Source organism: Spodoptera frugiperda, chromosome 8 (genome assembly GCF_023101765.2).
Source record: "Spodoptera frugiperda isolate SF20-4 chromosome 8, AGI-APGP_CSIRO_Sfru_2.0, whole genome shotgun sequence".
In the NCBI taxonomy this organism is placed as follows: Eukaryota; Metazoa; Arthropoda; class Insecta; order Lepidoptera; family Noctuidae; genus Spodoptera; species Spodoptera frugiperda.
In genome coordinates this window covers 1,610,279-1,635,334 of record NC_064219.1, presented here as the reverse complement: position 1 = coordinate 1,635,334, position 25,056 = coordinate 1,610,279, and the positions used below count along the sequence as shown (strand labels likewise).

At 34.7% G+C, this 25,056-nt stretch overlaps 1 protein-coding gene across 2 annotated transcripts in view; it reads right to left on the bottom strand.

Annotated features, from left to right (window-relative positions):
• Positions 1 to 16,869, bottom strand: part of LOC118275583 (hemicentin-2) — a 305,982-nt gene extending 289,113 nt beyond the window's left edge. For both annotated transcript variants that reach the window (XM_035593592.2, XM_035593593.2), the window contains exon 1: positions 16,681 to 16,869. The gene's annotated coding sequence lies outside the window, so the exon portion shown is untranslated. The remainder of the gene's footprint in view (positions 1 to 16,680) is intronic.
• Positions 16,870 to 25,056: the final 8,187 nt, after the last annotated feature.

Below are 25,056 nucleotides of genomic sequence, written 5' to 3'. Positions count from 1 at the left end.
CTATTTAGAACGAGGCCTTGTTTTGGATTCCTATATCAAAGAGAATTTTGTTAGTGTGTTTGGAATGATGTCTCAGTAGACTTTACCGATTCAGGGAAAAAATGTCAGATCTTTCTGTAATCAAAGAAGATGATCTGATTTGTGTGTGATCTATTACTATCTAACTCTCAGAGCCTAGAAGTCTTCCATCTTGAGCAGTTTTGCTCTTACAACATCATCATCATCAATAACCATCTATTAATGACAACTGGTGACCAAAGCCTCTTTTACACGGAACAGGTTTGAGCATTAATCACCTCGCTTGCACATAGCATTGGTCGATTTTAAACTTATAATCAGAAATTATAGCCCCAGGACCAATGTTTTCCTTCACCGTTTGTCAGTGGTGTCTAAATAATCTTAGAACAAACATATGACTCGGAAAAAGTCACATTGGTACTTGCCGTTGCTAGTGCTCATGCATGAGGAGTGAGGACGAGTGTCTTAAACCTCCAGGCAACCACGACAGTATATAACACAACATCATAAAATGCAAGACATGTACATACATCTTCCCTGAAATTGCACCTCAAACAAAACCATTTTAAAAACACTGTCTCGACGCGCATTCTGTTTAACTTACTACTTTATCACGGGAGCTCCTAAACTAGTGTCTCTTCAACTATTTATAGCACCGATTTAGAGATCGTAACCCTGACAAGAGCTCAGTGAGTTATAGTAGAACACAATAGTCTTTTACAGAGAAACCTTATGTTTTTATTAAAACTGTTTTATTTTAGCTTGTCCCGTTTGTTTGTATGTTTGTTTGTTTAAGTGAAAAGTACCAGTAATTGGAATTGGACCTCCTTTCTGACGATACATCGAACATCGACTAGTTTCAAGATATGAGCCTCTAACATGGCTTGAAACTAGTCAAGTTCCTCATCAAACAGTTACGTGAGTAAGCCGATAACATAACAATTAATTTAGTATGTCTCGTGAAAGTTACAATAAAATTACATTGAACATCGTTGATTGTACGATTACGGATTGGAAAAAAATATCGGAGAAATGGTAAACATATATTTTTTAAAAGAGTAACGGTTGGAGTTTCTTACTCGTTCGAAGCTACACTTTGGAACGAACAGACTGACAGACTATTATTTATTTCTTTATTCGTTGACATTTCAACCTATTTATGGTTTAATTGGAATAAATGATTTGACTTTTACTTTGACTTTAATCTGATATTTGGTACACACTCGTACACCATCTTGATGACTATACAATACAATGACATATATGTAATACTATGATCATATTTTCATTATGTACATCGAAAGAAAGGGTTTAATTGGTGGACTAGAGCTCAATGAAACCATTTAACACTAAGAAAATGTTTATTATATGTTACTTATGTTGTTTTGACTACACAGACACAACATGTGAGAGATAAGTGGGGTGTGGTAGTTTATTCCTCGTGTGATAAGTGGTGGGTGGGATCTACTGCCCACGTGGGACTAGGGCTGATCTAGTGGAGGTAGAATTATGTTTATGAATATTAATGTTGAGTGTTGAATGTGGGACGTGGCTGAGGGGTTGTAGTTGTTGTTATTGAGCGTGAGGTATTTGATTCAAACATTGAGCAGACAATGATTATTGCTTTTTTCAAAAAATAGGTACTTTACGATTTAAGAAGGGTACTCAATAACTAGTGGTTAGCGTTTTATGAATGAAGAGAATAATAATGTTCACTAGCCCTACAATGAATGACAATCTGAGACAGAACCTGAGTACGACGAGATGAACAGTTGTTGTATATTGGTTGGCCCAGAGGTTTAAGACTACCGCTCCTCATGCATGAGAGTGCGGGTTTAAAACCTACCGACTGCAAGTAACAATGTGACTTTTTCCGAGTTATACGTCCTTACTAAGATTATTTAGACACTACTGACAAACGGTGAAGGAAAACCATCGTGAGGAAACCTGGGTTTAATTTCTAATTAACTAGTTTGAAATCGCATTGAGCAAGCATGGTGATTAATGCTCAAACCTTCTCCGTACGAAGAAGCCTCTGATCAGCAGTGGATACTTAATAGGCTGTTGTTATGAAGAAAGAAGTCAAAGAGGTCAACAGCATTCATCTTTAAGAAGTACTCCGCCTACACACGCATAAATAGTCAATGATCATCAAAAATAGAACAGAGAAACGGCAAGAAATAAAAGAATTACTTAACATCTATAACATTTTCATCTCGATACATTTTCTAAAGCCGACCTTTCTCAAGAGGTCGGCAAAATAACATTATGTACTTTGAACGTACATATGAATTACTTTTCTTCTATCTTTTTTACTCAAAGGAATTGCAAATAGTCGTTGTGTTATTTATTAGAGGTAGCAATCATGAGGTATTTCATATTTATTACTAGCGTTTGAGAATTTCGCATTCCAATACACGGGAATTTATTTAGTTTTTTTTACTATTTGCTTTGGAGTTTGCATGTGTATCGGGATGGTGTATACTTTTTAATTAATGTTTTGCGTTGCATTTTTCTATTGTAGGTATAGCTTTGAATATTTATAATTCAGCAAATGTTTTCGATTAAGGTAAAAGGTAAGCAGAGATGGATTTACTGGAAATACATTTTTGTATCGTTTTTGGTGAAATATTAAGTCATTAAAATCTTTAACTGTGGAACAATTATACTGTAGAAAGAACAAAGAAAAATGCCATTAGCAACCACAAAATTGAAACGAAAACAACACTAACTCACAAAAACATCCTAACAGAAACAAGACCTATCAAGAAAAGGTCAACACAACACTAGTAGACTACTAAACATAGATCCCCACAAAAAGTAGGAACTTTAAATCATAACCCCGCAAAATTCCACCAGCTCCGTTAAACTCTAATCTGACAATAGTCTTAACGCTGACACAAACGAGGTCTGTCACGAACTAGAAAGCCTTAAGTAAAGTCCAGGAACAGTTTGGGCACCGACGCCAGCCCACGGAGCAAATACGAGAGTTGCCACCACTAACTCAGTATAAACACATTACTTGAAGTTTGACACTTACAAATTAGACGAAGTAGTTGCTAATGCCTTGTATTTGTCTTGTCAGGATGAGTACGCTGAAGAATTTAGAGGTTCGCAGACTCGAGGCTAGTTCAGAGCAAAATTGCGTCTCTTTAGCCAGTCGATCGGTGTGATTTGTAAATAAGTGGGGGAGAAAATATTTTGGTCATGTTGTTGTACATAGATTTCAATAGATTATGATAGTGCTTCGAAGGTGTTGTCTGTTAGTAAGAACAATCAACTTTAACAAAAGATTCTTAACAGGTAAGCCGAAGTATTTCCAAAAGAAAATCATGCGAAAGAGCAAAAAGTTTTATATCAAAACGTCCTTCACAACAAGGGTACACCTTCATTTTAAAAACAGAAAACATCGAGCCACCCAGAAATCTGTCAAAACAAAAATCAAGCCCGAAAACTCGTACAAATCGTGAAAACTTCGCGACCACCCTCCCCAGACTGCTCTAAGAGACATCATAAAATGCTGCATTCATAATCCAAGCATTCCTTAGAGACACAAAGTTGTTTACGAGTTAAAAAGAAAAAAGAAGCGACGCACTTAGAATTAACTGAATTATGAATGAGTTAGCCCTTGATTCCGTATTCCGTAACATCTTTAGGGACTGATATTGAATAATGTTCGACCATTTTACCTATTGAGTTTGAACAAAGAGCTATGGTTGACTTGTTGAGAATGGTAGCTCTTAGAAATTGGAGGTATCTTCAGTACCGATCTAAGTTGTCTAAAATGGAAGTCTCTGGCGAAGGGATCGTTTTGTAAGCACTAGCTTTGATTTATGGCTCACGAGTAGTGTTGGGTGTGCAGTCAAGCGATTCTGGTCCTTCGATACGAACATACCCTCGGGTAGTTTTTCAGGTACCGAGATAACACTCAGTCACAAATTCCTTCAAAATTAAGATATGGGTTTTGGCGAGAAACTGCTTTCTGTAATAGATTTATCATTTCCACTTTATAGGCTTCAAATGGAAAGGAGTGAAATTATTTTCAAAAAGCTTCTGTTGAATTTAAAGTCGATGGGATAAAATACCTGAAATGAATGAACGGCGTAATATATTGAAATGGATACTATATGATCAGACTGCTACTGATCCGGGAGAATATGACATCAGGTATGATTTCAGACTCTATACTGTTACGTTTAAAACATATTTCTAGTATAGTTATATATATTACATATTATAGTTTAGTTATAATAACACTAAACACTCCATTTCCCACCAACCCAGTTGACAAAGAAAAAAGAACAAACGCAGCAACTCAGAATAATATGTAAAACTTAAGCTTATGTGACTCAATTAAAGTTACACCCTATACAAGTAAACATATTACACTAGAAACTAAACTAACAACAACGACCTACAAAAACGAAACACCCACTACACAACAGAAAACAAACCCTTGCAAACAAATAAAAAAAAAAGAAAGAAAAGAAGTAAAAAAAAAACAAATCAAACCAATTGTTGAACAGAATCGTTTAAAGGATTCAATTAGAAACGAGGGTAGACAAACTAGGAGCTAGGAAACTAGGGAGCTAGGAATATAGGGAGCTAGGCAACTAGGGAGCAGGGAGCTAGGGAGCCAGGCAATCAAGGGTGTCCTAGCCACGGGCAGTGCGTAATCACGAGACAAATTGTGTTTTAACCCACATTAGGGGTAAAGTTTTCTAGGGAGAAAGACCAAACATTTTATAGGTGTCTTACTGAGAGGGACAAACTGTTTATTTTGTTTTTTTTTGCATAAGGCTGCAAATGAACACGTGGATCACACTGATAGTAAGCAATCGGTGTCGTCTATGGACACTCGCAACTCTAGATATGTATTGGGACTTTAATGAGTGGAGATTTGGGGATTTGTAGTATTTTTCACATGGACACCCACAACACCAGGCGAGTCACAAGTATCTTGCCGGCCTTTTAAAAAGGAATAAAAGAATAAAAACAACGCAATTTTCTTAAAGGTTTGCAGGTTGGTAGACGTAATTTTTAGTCTATTTTTGGTTGTAGAACCAATTATGGTTGATGTGAATGCCTCAAAAAGGTACAGGGCTTCTATTATACACAGACATTTCGTTATCTATTGTAAAGGGAGAAGAGCCATATTGCCAGACATCGCGTGCAATTCCAGACTCCGTGCTATTGTGAAAAATCCAATTATAAATCGATTTCGAAACCTGACGCTCGACAATCAAGTTTCCATCGGTAGTATAATCTCAAAACTATTAAAATATGGAAAAATAATGGCCAAAAGACCACGACTTTATACACATATAACGTCACGACTTTTATCCCCGAAGGGGTAGGCAGAGGCGGACAATGAGGCACGCAATGCCGCATACAATGTACACCCACATTTCATTCATTCATTTTCATTTCTATTATAAGTCCCATGTAATAGGGGTGAGCCTATTGCCATATACTAGACACAATTCCAGTCTCCGTGCTACTACTAAGAAATTTTCGAAAAACCGAAAAAAGCCCAGTAATACTTTACCCGACCTTTAAATCGAACCCGTAACCCCATGTCCGGCAGTCGCACTAGCGACCACTCGATCAACGAGGCAACGAGACAACGACTTTATCCGACACATTTATCAACTATAACACACATCATAAAAACATAAGGACGAAACTTCGGATCAAGAACATTAACCTTTCTTGGAACCTATAAAACATCTAAGATTCAGTGTCAACGACCATCTTAAACAATAAGCTCCTAATCACAACACAAAGATGTGACGTCACACCTGTCAATACCTCAGGGAGGCAGGCTAAACTATTAGGCTAAGTGCTTTCTTATGTCTGCTTAGTAAATGCGGTAAGAATGGTATTTTTTGGACATAAGTACTTCAGATTTGATGAAAAGACTATGGAGGGAACAGTAAATTGATTTAGAACAACTTAGTACTGAAGTCGTTGTTCCATTTGCTGAAGACCACTTAAATATTTTTTGTTTTGTAGTTCGATTTGACAAATACATTTAACGATTTGATAGTTTTTTCTTTTCTTTTATTTGTTCTTCGTGTAGATATTATGTTAAATGTGACGATTTATTGTTGAGATAACAAGTTAGTTTTATCTATAAATTGAGTGTTTGAGTGAATGTGACAAAAGTGTCTGCGAACAAATAAGTAAGTCTATTTTAGTAGTTTGGTTTTATTATAGGCTTCTTTGTCTACTATTTAATGGAACATTATACTTATTATTTGTTTCGAATAGATAGACAAAGTTGCTATTTATAAAGAAAGAATACTGTACGAGTAAGAGAGAATAAGAGTACGAGTAAGAGAGTAGCCGTTTAATATTTTTGTATGTCAATATGTTGCTAACTGCCAACTAGTGGGCATTCTTGAAGAAGAGATATCGAAATTGATTCAGACCTTTTTTGAGGGAGGAAAATCATCCAATAACTTTTCCTACCCAGGGCGAGAAGTCTCTCTTACTGACTAAAAACCACTCCTTTCCTGCTTTTCGAGCAGAAGCCCCGGTAAACCCGCTAGGTAGCCCACAGCTTCAAATTACAAGACAATAGCCTTAAATTCACTTTACTAAGAACTAAAAACAAAAATTGTCTCTAGGACGTTATACGACGTTATACGATATACGAATAGTTATATAAGATACATAGAACAACAAACAGACAGGACAACAGTCAACATCCCTTCCCCCTAGCTTGGAAACACACCACAAATCTTACCTCGGTACTGCAGAACTAATAACAATTACTGGCCGGCTATAACACAGTACTGACCGCTAACGGAACATCAGACTTCAAACTCGCTAGCTCAATGTTTGTTACCGATAACCACATATAAGATTACTATTGTAGGGCTAGACTGTTCGTTGTTGCTGTAAATGTTTTTAAGATATGTCGTGGTGTATTGTTTGAATAAAGGAATCGAGTCTTACTGCCGTACTTAGATACATTTAATGGTTACTTAACACAGTGCTTAGCATTTAAAAAAATCGCTAATAAGGAATAGTTTAAGTAATCATTGCATGTCTCTGAGTGCGGCAGTAAATTGAAGAGTTAGACACGAAAGTCGTCGAAATGGCAAGACAAATAGAATACAATTAAAAGGTTGATTTTAAACTACACTAAAATTTTCTAAGAATAGGTGAAATAGAATAAAAATAATGATAATAAGAATTTGTATATAATAATTAACGTCAAAATCAAAGCATTTATTTCAATTAATCCCTAATTAAGAATTTTTGAAACGTCAAATTAAATGGTCAGTCAGTCTGTTTGTCAGTGAAGCTCTATTCAACTCAACACGTGGCATAAAAAACGGTAAGTACCTAGTAAAACATTATTTGTATTAACTCAAAGCTTGCAAAATAATATTGACAAAATAAAATGACGTCAAAGATCAATATTTGAAATATTCCAATCATACAGTGTATGTAACAAATCAATTACTAAAATCGGAAACTAAACTATTCTTTAGTAACGATTTTGTTCCGAAAACAACTGCTAAGGACTATGTTAAGCAGTGTTACCAACCCTACTGTTTTAACAGTAGATTTGCTGTTTTCACATTGATGACCATGTTTTCTGTTTCATTCCTATTTTCTACTGTTTTTCGCTTTCAGCGCCACCTAATACACTACTATGCAAACATTTTTCGATAACCACTACGCAATAAAACGCAATGACAAACCACTACGTAATAAAACGCATTGATACTAGATGGCAATATCTTCTTTATATTTTGATGCACGGGGAAATCCCTATTTACCAATAACAGCTACACGCGTATTGTTTTGCGTAGCGTAGGTATTGTTTTACAGTCACAAGTCACAACACCTTGAACAGTTTCTTTGAATTACGGCGTCTATTTCGAAAAAATAATAATTACAAAGTTTTTGATAAAATGAGTAGTGATTCATCGACTGGAAAAAGTCCTCCTAAGAAGAAAAATGTGAAATATGAACAGAAATTCGTAAATTCGTGGTTAAAAGATGATAGGTTCAAAGGCTGGTTAAAGAAAAGCACTAAAGGTGAGACTTATTTCTTTTGTTCTGCGTGTAATTGCGACAGAAAATGTGGTATAAAAATGAGTGTGAAAATATTGAAGATGAGGCAATTGAAAATGAAACTGAAAAATAATTTTACATTTTTTTATGTTTAGTTTATTTTTTAATTATATGAGCAAAATTTTGAAATTAGCCTTTTTTTCTTTACCTACCGCTTTCTACTGTTTTTTTTTAGTTGAGTTGTTGTTTTTTAGTTATTTGAGGTTGGCAACACTGATGTTAAGTAACTATTAAACGACTCTGAATGCCGCAGTAAAACACAAAGCTCATAATTAAAACAGACCGAACATATATTTGAAACATAGTACAGGAGACAGAAGTAGGAACTAGTTGGAATGCTGACGGTACATGTCCTGACGTGCTCAAGATAAATTGAGCGGACTGCTGGTCACGTGTGATCGTGTGAACCAAAGGCATCGGACGTTTGCTTCGCTCCGAACTAAATTGAGAAATAGGTGATGGCAGAGACACGGTAAAAACATTACTATTTGCTCGTATTTCTGGGTATGGACGGAGAAATGTAATCTGACTGTTGTCTATCGGATTGTCAATGCAACAACCATGTAATCGACTACTCGGTTGGTTAAGGAGTCATTTATTTACTTTAGTATATCTCATGATAATCTTTATAATATTTTGTACGTAGTTATTGCGCAATGTGTCGTAAGTTGTTTTAGAACACGAAATAACTATCTTTTGCTGTACATAATTTTGTTATTTGTATTTAAAATACTTTAAATAACTCGTGCCTAAGTTACTCACAAAATTACAAACAACTCGTCACAGATAGTTGTTTTATATGGATGTGTAGGCAATATAATAACTCAAAGAATTTCTTGACATATTAGCGTCACCATCCTTTTGATTGCATTCGAAAATCAGAAAGAAAAATCATCCAATATTTTCTCCTTGAGCGAGACGAGAGGGAGTGTCAGACTCTTACTGACTAAAAACCACCCCATTCCTACTCCTGTTTTCGAGCCGGAGCCCCGGTAAACCCGCTAGATAGTCCGCAACTCCAGTCCCACAAAACCCCTAACGACATTTCTAACCCCTTCGATCATAAGTACTTAACTTCAGACCCATAAGATTTCTGCAACATGCTCTTCGCACATCTTAAACAACAAGCAATAAACCAGTGATGTTTTATCACCCCATCATTGACGGTATTCATAACTATTGGTAGTATATTCAGGGGCATAGTTTCACAAAATCCGCCAGTAATAGATGTGATTTATAATGGCCGGTGACGTTTTTACGAGCCCTTTGTGAACCAGTCTCAGGTAAGATCCAGCTGCAGTACCGTAAATCTACGGCGACTGTGTAAGTTTTTGGGAAGCATTCTTTATGTGTATGGAGGTGGATTGTGATTTTCAAGAGGTCTGTATATCATGAGGTAGGTACTTTTATCTCTAGATATAAAAATCAATTGCTGTTCCTTAGTCACGTTAGAACAGATTTGGCAAATTTTGGCCTTGAATTATTTTTGGAAGACTTAGGGAAGATTTAAATGGTAAGAAAAAATTATTGAGATGGTAGGAGATTTGCCGAGTCAACTAGTCTTATCATAAAATTCTGTCTGTCCAAAATTGACAAGATGTTGTGTCTTGCTAAGGAGAATGGAAGAAATGTATTGCATTTTATATTAATATACTCCCATTGTGCAAAAGGATCACCAATTTCCTAGAACCAAGCATAATTTCAGATTCCATACAAAAAAATAAAGTTATAGTTTATACCCAATGTTCATAGGTCACCATCTTACCATGGGTTAACTGGGACCCCACATCCCAAGTGTTTAGACCCCAAAGCTACACAAGTCATAATAATCAACAAAAGGACGACCACCATATTTAAATGGTTGTCCTTATTTAAACCTATTCTAGGCAAAACCATAACAAAACTAAAATAATAACAGCAAGTCCTGATAAAACTAACAACGATAAGCTTGCCTATTTATATCAGGAACTAGACAAAGCCAAGGTATCAGTTCAATTACCTACAGCCTCCGGAGAACGAAACTTAGATGTAAACTTAATCATAAGCTATCAACGACAGAAAATCTCTAGAGCATAATATCACCAAGCAAATATAAACCTTATTCAAATAGTTACACTGGTTAGAATTGTTTGAAGTTTGCAGGGTAGTTATACTGTTCTACTCGTGTTGGCTATCTACAAAGAGTTTAGTTAATAGTATCGTTAGAAAGAGAGGAATTGATTGTCGATGTTTTGGGTTAGAGAGAGATGGGTGTAGTTTTAAATATTTTGCTTTTTAGATGATGATGGAGATTTTCTTTTGATTTAGGTTTCGTTTGAAACTAAATGGAAACTATTAGGTCGTACTTAAAAAGTTCTAAAATAGCCTAGCGAAACTGGGATAAAAAGCCTCTCTAAAAATGATTACTTTTTTGACGTATAGAGATATAAAGCGTCCGTTTTACTGTCGATTTCATTAACCGTTCTCTTATATATTGGCAGTTATTCTCATTCGTATATTTCTAAATTGTGACAGCTCATAAACTAAAACTAAAATTATAGCTTTTTACCACAGACTATATGTACGAACCATAACAGTAAAATCAGTCAGTACATGATATAACTTTAAAAGAAAGGGAAACATGATCAATTTTCTTTGTAGCCTACATTTTTTAAGTTACATATTAAATACTATGCTGAAAACCGAATAAAAATCGCACATATCACATATACATACATACAGGTCAAACTGAGAACCTCCTTTTTTTAAGTCAGTTAAAAATGTCTAATAGCCCACTAAAGAGTTCAAAGTCAAGAATTTTATTCCAAAAGGAAAATAATTCAGAAAAACTAGTGTCCTTCTACATATATTTCTAACTTTTTCAATTTATAATATGATTATCACATTCACCTCATCACATTATAATATCATGTCCTATCCATATAAATATACTATACCAATATAACCTTGTTGTTTACCTACTCAAAAATGCACCCACTTCCTATAATTTTAAGATAATTATTCCAATATCGAATCGAGCGTGTCCTTGGACTATTTGTTTCTACTTCACTATATTACTATTGATAATATCTTCGTTTGAAGATGACCTTCGGAATAGGTTTGTATTAAATTGTCTTCCTTCTGTTATATACATACTTATTATATGTATTTGTATATACTTCTATTCGCTTTTCCATATAGTTTTATTAAAAGTATGGAATTTGGAATAGGGATGATGACGGTATGAAAATTAAAAATCTATTTAGTCCGTCAGTTAGGTAATTAAAAAATTATCCTATAACTTAGATACAACGAATCAAAGTTTAGAAGTAGGAGCTAATGTTGTATGTTTGTTCGTCAATCACGCTGATACTACTAAATGGATTTAGATTAAATTTGGTACCGTATGCAGATAGACTATGAGCTGACTTGGGTATATATAGGACTTTTATCCTTATCCTACTGAAACGCGGACGAAGTCGCTGGCAGAAACTAGTTAATAATAAATGCACTCTGGTCTTCTAGAAATTAAAAAAAAAACTATAACTTTCGCGGTATAACATTGCCACTACAACAGTTATAAAACGAAGATTTTCATCAAAGGAACATAATCCAAGAAATCAATAAAAATTCTACTTACTACGTACTATTTACAATAACAACACATCCTGAGAAAAAAAAAAAAAAACTCTTCTTTTGTTCTCCGAATTGATATCCACAATTCTATTTTTTTTTCTATCCTCCTTCTATTATTATAAATATGAAAGTCTGTGAGGATGTCTAAGTATATACATATGTATCAATGTTTGTTACTCTGTTACGAACTACTTTATATATTTAAATGAAGTCTAATTTATCATAATTATAGGCTGCTAATATTGAGAACAAGCGAAGCAACAGAACTACGAGTAGGTATGCATTGTTCTAATATTTTCTAACCTATAACTGAAGCACATAGACAACCTAAACTTGCCTATAGTTTAGCTAAACTTGAGGTGTTGAAGTTCTGTACTAGTATTAGATCGTGCTGAAATCATATGTTAGTGTTATTATGAGTATTACTCAGTATAAATTATAATATTTCAAACATTGTATAAAAATTCACACATCATTTGTTTCAAATTGCAACCTTGGACTATGGCAGTTACAATATTGTGCAGATTTTTTAGTATTTTCATTCAAAAACTACAAAGACTTATCTGTCATACGAAATAGGCATTCCATGAAAAAGAATGCCAAATATAAACAAAATATATGTGAGGGGAATAGTTGAAAAGGATACGAAATAAAAGGATCTGATGTCAAAATATGACGTCAAATGAGACTTGATGGGTGAAGAAGATATGTTGCAACTACTTCTATAGTTGGGATAAAAACATGCAAGCCATAGGGGTAGATGTTTTTAAAAGTCCTACCACTAATCTTATCACCCAAGTCAGCTCATACCCTATCTGTGTGCCTAATTTCATCAAAATCAGTTCATTAGTTTCAGAATGATTGAAGGATTTATAAAAGACCTGGTTCTGTTTGTCCTAATACAGACATGTTCGATTCTTCAATCCCAATATATATGTATAACATTATACTAACACTGTCTATATGTCGACACCAGCTTTATACTACGCTAACTCGAAATTTGAAAAATCTTTTTTATGAAGTTGCTTAAAATGTGTGTTTACATACGGCATAAAAAAATTGAGAAGGAATATGCAAAAATAAGAAAGTGACAGATCTTAGTTAAGCTAAGTAAAGGTACTTTTTGAAATCACTCGATTTATATTACGCCAACTATTATTAGCGGAGTGTGCGCGGGGATCACTTTGGTCAAAGTTCGTGCAACACTGCACTAACTCATAGTTAGCGTAGTTTAGTGCGTTCGTGTGTATACTTGTTCGTCTGTAAAAGTGAACGACTAGCGACTTTTACATAGTCAATACTTATATGTTAACGTATTAATAGTTTATTAATGGTACGTTGACTATTATTTTTGTGAGTAAGTACATGTTCTTTATAAAATATTGAAATATGCATCAGATGATTGTTGCAATACGACCTTGGTACTACACTACGCTAACATTAGTTAGACGTGTATAAGATGTAACATTTCTTTGATTTTTATATACGGCTAACCGCTAAATCAGTTGAAATAATGTATAAATATGAGATATTACAATGAATAAATTAAATATTAAGCATAAAATTTCAAAAAATGTCTTAATTAATGTAAAAGTTATCAAGTGGAAACGCCTCTACTGTAAAGTACGCTTTCTTGAGTTAGCGTACAAATTGCTGGTGTCGATGTGTTCAGGACAGGTTAACCAAAATATTTAGTCAGTTCTACGAAATTTTATAATTACCATGAGTACTAACACAGTACAGTCCAATACTAAGAATTGACGATTATATTAAAGTTAATTCCACATCAGGCGTTAAATTACACTACACATCACAGTACACAGAAAGTGTATTTTTTGAGTTTTGCGGTCTGACTAGCTGAAAGTTAGTTCAGATATGCCCATACTGTTCTTTCTCTAAATAAGGGTAGATTTAAATGAAATGGAAACCACATAAAAGCACTAACATTAAAACTTAAGACGGTATATTTACATGTTATGTCTATGAGTTTCCGATATTTCGGAATTGTTGCAAGTGCCATGTCAGTAACCATGTCAGTTTAAAAAAAAACATAAAAGTAACTCAAATACATGAAACACTAATAATTATCAAGCGAACACAGGGTATTAATTAACCTTCCTATACTCGCGTGATTTTTTGTTACCAACTCGCGCGCTCTCACAGACCGATAGTTTGACTGCTTCATTTATTTTCTATGAAAACCTTAAAGATTATATTAAAATAGAGGATATAATAAAACACATCAGGCGTTAAATTACTCTGCACATTACAGTACACAGAAAGTGTAATTTTTTAGTTTCGCGGCCTAAGTAGCTGAAAGTTAATGCAGATATGCCCTTACTGTTCTTTCTCTAAATAAGAGTAGATTTAAATGAAATGGAAACCACATAAAAGCACTAACATTAGAAATTAAGACGGGATATTTACCATGTTTATTTATGTCTATGAGTTTCTGATATTTCGGCTGTGGCAAGCGCCATGTTAGTGACCATGTCAGTTAAAAAAAGACATAAAAGCAACTCAAATACATGAAACACTAATAATTATCAAGCGAACTCAGGGTATTAATTAACATTGTACATCAGAGCAGTATAATACTATCAAATAACATAATCCTCGGGTGTCAAAATCAAAGTATTTTGTTTCAATTAATCCACAAACATATACCATTCAATCGTAAAAATAGAACCTGTCTGTTAGTCGGTTTCTCAATGAATTTGGTTGTAGTTAATATGAGTTTGGTTGGCAAATTGTAGTTTCTTATAGAAAGAACTTCATAGTGACTCTTTTAAAAAATCCGACAACTTTTGAGCAGAAGCACTGAGTTGAGGGTTATACTGATCAGCACAGAGGTGACAAACAAAACTACAATCTGATGGAAAGTAGTTACTGTATTGTGAACATAATGCAAGGACCAGAGGGGTCGCTGATATAAAATATTGTTGAAAATCCTTGATTAATAGCTTCATACAATAGATAGAGACCGCGAGTAACAAAACTGAAGTAGTTTTTGGCCATTTTTTATGGAGTAGGGGGCAAACGAGCAGACGGGTCACCTGATGGTAAGCGATCAGCGCCGCCCATGGGCACCATTTATAATAACAGAGAGTATAAATATCAGAAAAAACTGGCATACTTACATATAAAACATAATATTTGAACATTTCAAAATCATCAAAACTACGTTATGTAAAATTATGTACATGTCATTTAACCGATACAGAAACAATGTAAAACACTGAATAACAATTTATACATTTATCTTTATTTCATTGAGTTATTGTTCATTCCGCTAAGGCAATTAAGATTTTAGTAATATTTAGTAACTAGCCACCCGCCCCAGCTTCGCATGGGTGCAATGGTGATATATTATGCATGTATTATACATTTAAAGTTCCTCTTGAATCATCTATTAAAACCGCATCAAAATCCGTTGCGTAGTTTTAAAGATTTAAGCATACAAAGGGACATAGGGTCAGAGAAAGCGACTTCGTTTTACACTATGTAGTGAAGAACATGATGATGTGTGGTATCAGCCGATTAGAAAACCATTGTAACCACATTACACTAAGAACTTGTTTCACAATGTCTGGATAGCCGCTATGTATCAGATAACTTTGAATTAAGAACGTAATTCATATGCACTGTCACATAAGTTTATCGGGCACTTATATGAAGGTGATGAAACCAGCGTTATACGTTGTAAGTCACTAAGTAACTAAACAGCAGCGCTCTTTAATGAAAAACCTGAACAATCGTTTTCTATACAGCTATCTTTACAACCAGGAATAGTCTAAGTGATCATTAAATACTAACTGAACAATAGCGCTCTCTGATAAACCTCATCCTTTTAATCAGCTATCTTCAAAACATCTGACAAGTGAGGAAATTATGACAATATTCTACTAACTAAAGGACTCTTATAGTTCAGGAGTAGACCGTCATGGGCTATTATAAATTACCATCCATAAACTTTACATGCCACATGCTACGATTTTGAAGTCAGTGGTCAGTGACACAGGTCATATATTCGAAATTGTTACATTGACTATACCATGTAGGTGTAATAAATAATTTTCAGTAACTTAAGTTAAAAAATACTGGCTTCATCCTCCATCCTTCATTCGATTAATACACTAAAACCTGCTTTAAGTATAATCAACACTTTTCTGAAAACCGCATCAAAATTGGTTAAGTCAATCGTGAGATAGCGCGCAAACAAATTAAAGTCCGTTAATAAAATCAAGCTCAAAGATATCCTAACCAGATTTCAGATCAGAGTTTCAGAAGCAAAACAGTACACTCCTATCTTTAGATAACCCTTATCACTGATAAAAAATCGTTTAATTAACCTCGAGTGCAGTTCAGAGGGCGAGTCCAAGTCTTAGTAAACGTCCTACATTAATAGAAACTGAGGTGAAAAGGACAGAGATAATGACAATATATTCGAAGCTAATACACTGAATGCTTCGCCCTTAGTCCCTTACAATATCGCGAGGAAAAGTACTCGCAATATCGTAAATCTATTGTCGGGTAACATGCCTAAGGTATGGCTTTAGGCCTACAAAATCATAGAGTGGGTATTGCAGAAAGTTGCATAGATGCATTTAATTGTGATGCATGTTGTATTTATAATAGATGTGATATTTAAGTAGGTATATTATGGACAAAGTTATGACATCTAAATTAAAACCTCCACCATGATTACTCACAATCTAAATAGAGAATGAATTAATTTTAATCTCCAATTTCATTAAGAAATTGCTTTCAAATCTCACTTCCTACACAAAAAAGCGACTGAAAAGAAATACCGCCAACGCTTCATAGACACAATACATTACATTTTTAATAACAAATTTATACGTTTCGCCATAAAATCTCGTCCCCAATACGTAGACCTAGCATATAGAAAGAATTTTCCTTATATCGTCATAGTAAATATCTCTTATTTACCTCAAAAGATTTCATCCGCACACACACAACACTAGTTCACAATCACATCACTATCTGTACGGTTATATTTGTACACACAAACACACAATAGTATTACACACTTATTACATGTAATAATGCGTAATTTTAATTCAACAAAATTGTAATTCGGGCGGCCGGAGTGCGACGTAGCGTGTGCTACGAGCTACGCGCGGGCTACGACTGGCGTAGACCCCACCCCGCGCCGCCGCTACGTCCCGTAGGCGCTACGAATCGCTGGGGATTATTTTGATATTATTTTTTTGTTTCGAATTGTTTTGCTGATAAAAAATCAGATCCATTTATTTGTTTTCCAGAATGTGATTTTGTGTTTTAAAATTGTTCATAAATAGAACGTTGATGGTGAAATATGGATGTATGAAAGTGTATTTTGATTGGTCGGCTGGGGTCTGATTATGAAATTGTAGGGATGCTGTTGGAATTCATTAATTTAGGGCCAAATGTCAAGGTTATAGAGATGCCTCAAAGGCTAATTATTCATTCTCAGTTGAGAAGCTTGCATTATAAATTGTATAAGTTAAAGGCACACCGCGCCCGAGAGCCGCGTTAAGATTAATGAACGTTGCATAATTATTAGCATTAGGTTATTGACCCAATTTATGTTTAAAACTCCATCTCACTGGCAAATATATTTGCTTTCAACTAACATATTCACAGAAATTGGAAACTACCTAGTTATAGTTACTGTGCGAGAGCTTTATGTTTGATGTTTGAGTGAATTTTGAACATTATGAAATGTTGCATTCTATATTTTAATGACGTGTTTCATTTTATATTGCCATCATACCCAGTACGATGCTTTCTCCGAAAACTACAAGTTGCTTTCATGCTAGTAGTAATTCTTGTAGACATAAATGTTGTCGCATATTAGACTACAGAATCTAACTTTTTATGGTATGAGACGGTATACGAGCAGACGGATCACCTGCATGGCAAGCACTCACCATAGCCCACCCAAACACCAGGGGCATTACAAGTGCGTTTTGGGGGTTAAGAGTTTAAGGGTTATCGGAGATTCGGGCCTCCAGTAACTTTACTCACATGACCAAACACAACACAAGCGTTGGTACACGGTAGTTTTGAAGCCGTGATATCACGCCGATCGAATCAAAATAAAATTGGCATTAGCGTAAAATCACTTATAATAGTGAACCTTTATAAGACATAAATGTCTTGCATGATATGGCCTCCTATAAATTGAGGAAGCACATAATTGTCAATTTATGGTATTGTTATTCATGTTTTCCCTTTGTATTCATTGCTAGAGAACCTTATTAAGTTAATAAATAAATTTTCTAGATACTATATTAAAACCCACTTTACCAATTTCAGTTAATATCACACAATGTGTACAATACCGACTTAAATTCAACTACCAAACTACAGCTACCATTTACCATCGATATCCTCCTACTCGGACAAGCAAACATTAAAATCAAAACCAACAAAAAACCATTCAATGTTATTCAAATCAATATTTGTTTAACACTATTAGGGTACTTTTCACCACCAGCTAAACGTAAGCAAAGCTAAGTTGTGAAACTATGTGACTGTTTCCACTGTTACTAAGCTATGCAAGGAAGATGCGCAGCTCGAGTATGTGATGTATCGATAGTAGGAAAGCCATCCATAGCACGCATCTTTCCATATAAAAACATAGCTTAGCTAAGTCCGTTTCCACCAGTGCTAAGCTATAAGTATGATTGGTGGAAGCCAAATGCATCTACAAAATCAAAGTCAAATTCAAGTCATTTATTCAAATTAAACTATATACTTAGATACTTTTGAAACGTCAACAAAGAAAGACATAAATAATAGCCTGTCCGAAGCTAGGTGCTCGTTCCAAAGAGAGGCTTTGAATGGAGAAGAAAGCACATATTCTACAGCAACATAGCATAGCACATCTCAGGAGGAAAAGCACCCTTAATATAAGTGTCACATAATGATAGTCTTTTGTCACACACCTATCGACAACCGTTTGTGTCTAGTAAAAAAAATGTGACAGGACTAAACATGACAATGATATGCCAACTGAAAATGACAGGTGTCATTGTATTGACAAGTTAAACCCACCTTCCTGGAAAACGGATGACAAATGAAAATAACGTTTGAATCTTTATTTTTATTTTATTTTTGTATGAACAGTGGTTTTTTAAAACGCTCTCTTTAGGTGGGTCTGTAAGGAACTGTGTTATAAAACATATGATTCTGAATTTGGCACACTCCTAATCAGTCACGTTAATATGATAAATATAGAAGTTTATTTGTTTGGATGTTGGTTCGTCAATCACATTGAAACTACTGAACGGATGTTGATGAAATTTTGGTATACAAATGGGGTATGATCTGACTAAGGTGATAGGATACTTTTAATTCCACGAAACGTTGGCTTTTTATACTCAAGAACGCAGGCAATTTCCCTGAAGAAGGAGATACAAGGTTGAATACTTTTTATTTTTGTCTAAACTAACTTTTACTAAATGTGAATCGGACATGTTAACGTACTGTTTATGTTTCGAATCGTAGTATAAAGTATATAAAGGTTTAAATAGTAACTATTATTATTATTGGAATTTCTATTAATTCAATTTTTAGAAACAAAAATTTAACCAACTTCGTATTGTTGCAATATGCCGAAATATTTTGCTTTACATCGAATATTTAGTTTTTAGTCCGGTCAATATACGATATTGAAATATCAAAAATTCCGACAGAGCTGAATTGGTACAGACCTTTATTTTACTATAAAGATTAAAATATTAAAAGTCCCCATCGATCATATGTGCTTCAAAAGTTATTCGAGGTCAAAGGTCAACATTTTAGGTTTTTTGAGTTTTTCTCAAAAACCTAAGTTTTTCAAAAAGTACCTCGACCAAATTTGAGATCTCAAAATTCTCTACAAAATGGTCCTTATAAGATTTTCTGTAAGTATTACCGTTTCTAAGATAGATTCGTTAGTCCACGGCAACATATTTTAATGACCACTTTGGAAGCGTCTAACTTTCAAACGATTGATTTTGACGAAAAGTGGTTTTAGAAACCTTAATGTCTTTTTTAAAGACCTATCCATAGACACCCATCACAGTTTCGGAAATAAATGTCTGTCCGTCCGTCCGTCCGTCCGTCCGTATGTCACAGCCTGTTGGGCCACGAAACTGTTGGGCCTACATAGTTGAAACTTTGTAAGATGGTGTATTTCGGTAACCGCTATTCGAATTTTGAATAAAAAATTATAAATTTAAAAAGTAAAGGGGGCACTCCATACATGGAACTGATTAAAAAAATCCTTTTTTCAGCTTACATATCCGTGATGGGTGTCTATGGATAGGTCTTTAAAAAAGACATTAAGGTTTCTAAAACCACTTTTCGTCAAAATCAATCGTTTGAAAGTAGACGCTTCCAAAGTGGAAAAATGGCCATGGGGACACACGAATCTATCTTAGAAACGGTAATACTTACAGAAAAACTTATAGGACCATTTTGTAGAGAATTTTGAGATCTACAAATTTGGTCTGAGGTATTTTTTGAAAAAGTTACGGTTTTTGAGAAAAAAGGAAAAAACCTAAAATGTTGACGTTTGACCACGAATAACTATTGAAGCAAATATGGGATCGATGGGGACTTTTAAATTTTTAATCTTTATAGTAAAATAAAGGTCTGTACCAAAATTCAGCTCTGTCGGAATTTTTGTTCTTTCATTACTGTTTTCAGGTCTAAATTGACCGGACTATTTCATCCCTATTAATTTCATTAAAGTGAACGTTTGATGTCAAATAAATATTTTTTTAACATTAACTAAAAGCGAACTGAAATGAATATTAGTAAATCAACTGTGCACAAAATTTGTTTTGTAATATCTACACTGAAATATAAAACTGAAAAGTTTATTTGTTCATTTGTTTGAACGCGCTAATCTCAACAACTGCTGGTTCGATTTGAAAAAATATTTTTGTGTTGGATAGTCCATTTATGGGAAACCTATAGACTGATTAGATTAAGGAGTTAACTTAAGCAACTTTTATTAGTCACAAATCCCGAGACTACGCGAGTCAAAAACTCAAATCATTTATTGCATACATGTGCAGCTCTACGTACATAGATATTACATTAGCACATTAGTTTCAACATGAAACCCGGTTAGGGCACGGCAACATATAATGACACAATAAGCATCAAGTCAAGGAACAATCTGCCGGCTTCTATCTTTCCTGAGAAATACAACCTGGCTCTTTTCAAGGTCAGCGTAAATAGGTACTTTCTAAGTCTGTGTGCTCCATCCTCGATCACATCTTCGCTTCGCCGTCCTGGCAGTAAGCGGGTTGGTGGCCAAACGCAGACTAATCAACGTTAAAAATAAAATAGTCAGTTGGGAAGCCGTGGTTATCAGCTAGTTAAAACCTAAGACTTTCAACAGTTACATATTGGTTTCTACTCTAAACACACGCCACGCATCATAACCGAACAATACTTGGAAACTCCTTATCTTCAGTTTGTCGCGATTCTTCGGAGGTTTACGAGGAAAACATCACTCCATAGAATGTAAACAGTAAAGTTGAAACACTTCCACCACGACAGTCCATAAAGTATTATATTAGAAACAAACACGGCCATGTACTACCATCATAAACTCGAATATGTACTTGTTTTCCGATCAAGGAGACTCTTCAATTGAAAATGAGTCTCATCCTCTGAAGCGGAGAGTGTAATTTTCATTGTCGGTATCTTCCGTTGTGTTCGGGGTTTATTTGCAATTATATTTAGTTTAAGGAGCGAACTATAGTTACTGTTATATTTTATGGTTTTGGAAATTATAGAGAATGTTCTTGCAGTTATGTTTGACGTGATAATTGTTGGAGTTGTTCAATGATTGTCATGATGATTGGGTTGTGTGTAATTGATTTTAATCTTGCAGTGATTGGTGCCTTTAGAGAGAAGATAGTTATTTACAGGTTTAGTGAAATATCAGCGTACTATTTTGTGTTTCCTAATTAAGGGCGCCTTTCCGCCAGAAATGTGCTATGTAGCCATGCTGCTATGTAATAGCTGAGCGTGAAATTATGTGACCGTATCCACTGATAATAAGCTTTGTAGCTGTGCGAGGAATATGCGCAGCTCGAGTATGCGATGCATCCATAGCACAGATCTTTCCATATAGAAACATGCCAAGCCAAACGCATTCACAGCAACGTAGCATAGTACACCTCTAGTGAAAAATAACCGTTAGTTGTATATATATACAGAACTCCACATCAACCTATACACAACCAATATAAACTGACCTTTGTATGGGCGAAAATATCATATAGAATGAGACCATAATAAATTGGTTTTGCATAGCCATTGTACAGGTTATACTGAACCAGTGAATTTATGTTTTAATTATAAAATTATAGTTAAATGGTTACTTGGTTTGATTAATTATTTTATTTCTTGGAAAGTGTTATTTGCGGACTGAATATTAACAATGGATATTATCGCTTTAATGGCTTTATACTCCTTTTGTTTGTTAATGAAGCAAAAAATGAGTTTTAATATGCCTACAAAAGATTTTAATTTTGTTTTCGATGTTGAAATATGATGTCACGTCTTTTATTTGTTAAATGAATGTACCACCTATGGTATGTAAATATCCGGAGCTTCGGACTACCGTAGCTCCGGTTCGAAAAGCAGGAATGGTTTTGACAGTCTCTCTCGTCTCGAACAAGGCGAGAGAAGTCATTAGATGATTTTCTCCCTTAAAAAAACCTATGGTATGTTAAATATACCATCTTTTTTTTTATTATACTTTATATGTACTTCTGTCTGCCCCTTTAGAAAGAAAGGGCGTGATTTTATATTACGTTAGTTATTACTAACACCATTTTTAATATCATAGACACAACTGCTAAGACTTTTTTGAGAGGGGGGAAATCATCAAATTACTTCTCCCGCCTTGAGTGAGACGAGAGGGTGTCTCAAACTCTTACTGACTAAAAACCACCCCGTTCCTACTGCTGCTTTTGGAGCCAGAGCCCCGGTGACTCGCTAAATAGTTCGCAGTTCCGGAAACTGCTAAGCCTAAAAAGTAAACATTCTGTATTTATCTAAATAGATACAGGTATAGGCGCCCCATTCAATAATTAGCCTATTTCCTATAAGTACATATATTAATATACGTCAATATGTAATAACTGTTATAATACCGAGCAATAACTGCAAGTATTGCTGTCTCGTTCTCGCGCGAAATTCACACGGTACTACCACCCTTGACGCGTGGTCCAAAGTAAAAGTGTCCGCGGTTTACGAACAAATTATGTTTTTTTTTTGTTTTTGAAAATTCAGTATTACTTGGGCGATAAATCACAAATATAAAATAACGACATGCTTTATAATCCCCGACAGGATAGTACAGCTACACACATCCACCTTTTATTAGTTACGCTTGATTCTCAAATAATGTGGATCGAACCTATTACCTATTACATTGAAAAAACTGTGCATATCCCTATAATAAACTTTGACAAATCAGGTATGGATTTTAAGGCCCCTGTGTTCTATAATTATAAACGATTAAACGAGCAGACGCAACATTTAACGGTAAGCAATCAAGACCGCAGCAGAAAACTTACAAGTGCTTTACCGGCCTTTGGGAAGGTGATGGCTTCCTTTCGTTATAATATTGTTTCAGTTTAATAATGTGGCCCTAATTTAAATTTGTTCTCTTATAAAACAAACAGTTAATAAATTCAAGTTTAAAAAAATTGCAAATAATTAGTTTTTTTATTGTCTAGTATCATCATTATCATATTCACTACTGGATGTAGCAGCAGCACTGACCAATAGCATGCCACTAAACTCGATCTTAAGCTCTTCTCATCCAAGCTCGTACTTATCTTTATGTGAGCTAATGTTTAATCAATAAATTAAAATATATCCTACTCTGATTTGAAACTTGATTAAAGAATAATGTAGAACTTTTATTACCCTAAACTTAGTAAAAAACAAAATATTTCTCAAGCCCAAAAACAAAATCATTCAACAAACAAATTAAATACAAAACAAAAGCAAACCCCCATCCTCCTACAACTTGTACCACACCCCCCCTCGGCTGCGTAACGCAAGCGCAGTACCACCGCGCCGGATAAAAACCCCTGACTTGCGTATTCAACGTTTTTTTATAATAGTTAATTACTAACAAAGTTCATATTCTTTGTACGATGAACTCAGTACCTTCATCCCGACTCTTGTAATGAAGTTACTTGGTTTACTGAAGGTAAATTACAAGAGGGAAGAGTATGAGTAGTGTTGTAATCTTTTAATTTGATTGAGAAAGTAATTGAGTGATTTTACCTATTTAGAAATATGAAAATTAATCTCAAATGTTGTTTTTTTATTAATACATGGCTGAACCGATGTTGATGCGGTTTTCAGCATAATATTTTTCAGGCTTAGGAAAAGGTTTTAAGGATATAACGGTAATGAAAATTAAAATCGGTTCCTTTTTTAAAACAAAAGTTATCTCAACATGAATGCTAGGTCAGTGGACTTGTTATTCGAATGCAAACTTGCAAGCACTAGGCATCCAATTAAAAGAGAAGTTAGTATCGAATATTCAGCTACAAAAATCATTAAAATATCTCGTGTCTAAATCCAACTACAGACAAATAGTAATTACAAACACAAAAGATTGCTCCAAAAGTCGATCACTGAAGTTAGTTGCGAACTAAAGTGTACTCGTAACAATTGAAAAACTTTCGGATTGGAATAATTCTGAAACAAACGGACTATTGAGCAACCGATTTACATGCCGCTCGCTTTATAGGGACCGTGTTTGGACGCTACCCATTAAAACAGTGTGTCGGACTGACATAAACTAGCATAATATTGTGTCTATTATGTTTTGATTTCAGCTACCTAGCTAGCTAGGACAAATATTCTAGCTCAGTTGACACGGCAACTGGGCTATTGGCTGCCGTGGAACGGCGGTAGCGGGTACTCGGCAATATTATGTATGATCCACAAATTATTGCTTCACGTCTGATTGTCATGAGTATGTGAAATAATTGTATGTGTTTAAACGCAGTGCTGTAAAATGTGGGACAACGTTATTTAAAAAAAAAATGCGGAGAGCTCAAGGAACGCCACTACCAGAACAAATTAACATGACTTTATTTCTCCAAAAAAGAACCAGAGCGCACCATGTGCACAAATACTAAAAAAAGTAAACAACATACAATAAAATTTTGTCAGATATGTTTGAGTCTCAAAATCTCAAGAAATAAGTCACAAGCCGACGTGCCTATTTACAAAAACCATGCTCGTTTATTATTAAGAACTTTAAATCTACAAAATTATTAC